The sequence below is a fragment of the Orycteropus afer genome, unplaced genomic scaffold, assembly GCF_000298275.1.
Source record: "Orycteropus afer afer isolate SDZICR_OR568_19922 unplaced genomic scaffold, OryAfe1.0 scaffold00099, whole genome shotgun sequence".
Lineage (NCBI taxonomy): Eukaryota > Metazoa > Chordata > Mammalia > Tubulidentata > Orycteropodidae > Orycteropus > Orycteropus afer.
The window spans coordinates 7357562-7359420 of NW_006921686.1; positions in this window are offsets into that span (position 1 = coordinate 7357562).

Sequence of the window (1859 nt, forward strand, 5' to 3'; positions counted from 1 at the left end):
TCTTCTGTGTCTGTGTTAATTGGTTTCCCTTTTCTTTGTTGAAGAGGGTCTGTGCAATCCTTCTGCCTAGTCCGCCATCTTGCTGGAACTGCTCCCTACATTATTCTTTAGTGTTGCATAGTATTCCGTTGTGTGTATGTACCACAGTTTGGTTACCCTTTCCTCCATTCATGAGCTCTTAGGTTGTCTCCATCTCTTTGCTATTGTGGGTAGTGAGCCCAGTCTCTCTTAATGAACATGTATAACCTCTCTATTTTCAAACCCCATAAATATGTAACCTACCCTCACTGCCACGAGCCGGATCGGAGGAGTTTTTCCTCCTGCCTCCTTGCTGAGTGTTCACAATTAAAAGCTACATCCTCCTTCTCAAAGAATTTGTCCAGAATTTGACTGCTGCACTCCAGAGGGAACCCCTGAGAACCCTCCCATTTCACCCTTTCCTCCTGAACCCAGATATGTGGGTCCCTCACCTCCACCTGGTCAGGGCACCCTGTGAGGACACTGTGTGACGGGCTTTGGCTCACTCACTGTGTCCCAGCCTCTGTCCCTGCTGACTTCCTAATTCTCTTTCCTTCCTGGGCCACTTTCCCTTGTAGTCCTCTTTCCACACCCTTCTCTCATGCTTTCTCTTCTTCAGCCCTCTCTCCTCACGGCACAACACAGGCCCTGGAGTCCCCACTTCCCTGCCACTCTAGGAAGGAGGTGGGGTATGCCATGGGGAGAGGGGTGTGGTGGAGACTGAACAGCCATTGAAGAATTAACAGAAACTGACCAGTGGTATCCTAGAAAACTAACTTTTTGGAAAAACAACAACAACAAATCTTGCTTTGCAGTGCTGGCTTATTTCTGTGGTATAAATACTCCCACCATGTCTGATTTTACCAGCAGTCTAACAACCAGCTCACAGAAAACCTAAATATTTAACAGTTACATTTTGTGAGCCTACATAACCAGTGCCAGCACATCACTGGGTGGGAGGAAGACGGGAAACAATAAGGGAATCTCTGCTAGCAACTGCAAGGTCCCTGGGTAAAGCAAACGGCTTGTGCTTGATCACTAATCTGAAGGTTGGTGGTTCAAATCCACCCAGCAATGCTGCAGAAGAAAGCCCGGCAGCCTACTGCCATAGAGATTATACAGCCAAGAGAACCCCATGGAGCAGTTCTCTCTGTGCCACGCGGTTGTCACGAAAAACCAAACTCATTGCCATCGAGTCAATTTCCACTCACAGTGACCACCATGGGGTTTCCAAGGCTGTAGATCTTTATGGAAGCAAACTGCCTCCCCTTTCTCCCACAGAGCAGCTGCTGGGTTTGAACCACTGACCTTTTGGTTAGCAGCTCAATCCCTTAACCACAGTGCCACCAGAGCATGAGTAGGAATCAAATTGACAGTAACAGACTTGGGTTTTTTTTTTTGTTTGTTTGTTTTTTTTGGCTAGTGACTGTAGGGTGTGTAAGAAAAAGAAGGGAGAAAAAGAAGAGAAGAGGCAAGAATAAGGACAGAGGAGAAAGAGAAATGACTATGTAATTTACAATTATATGTTGATTTTTTGCGACAGTTACATATACTATTTTTATTTGCATTTGCAAGTTTAATATTTGCCACACAGGCAGGGACAAGTTCGTCTTACCTCCCTCCTGTGGTGTCTACATCACCCACCTGGCACATAGCAGATGCTCAATAAACATTATATGAATGAATGAATGAATGAGGAGGGCAAGACAGAGCCACCACTAACATTTGATGGACTGTGTATTGCAGAATTCTGTCTTCTTCCCCAGCGGTTCACACTGTCGCTGTGTGAATGACACCTCCTGGAGTTGTGCTGGCCTGAAGCAGTGTCCCTGGAGGAAAAG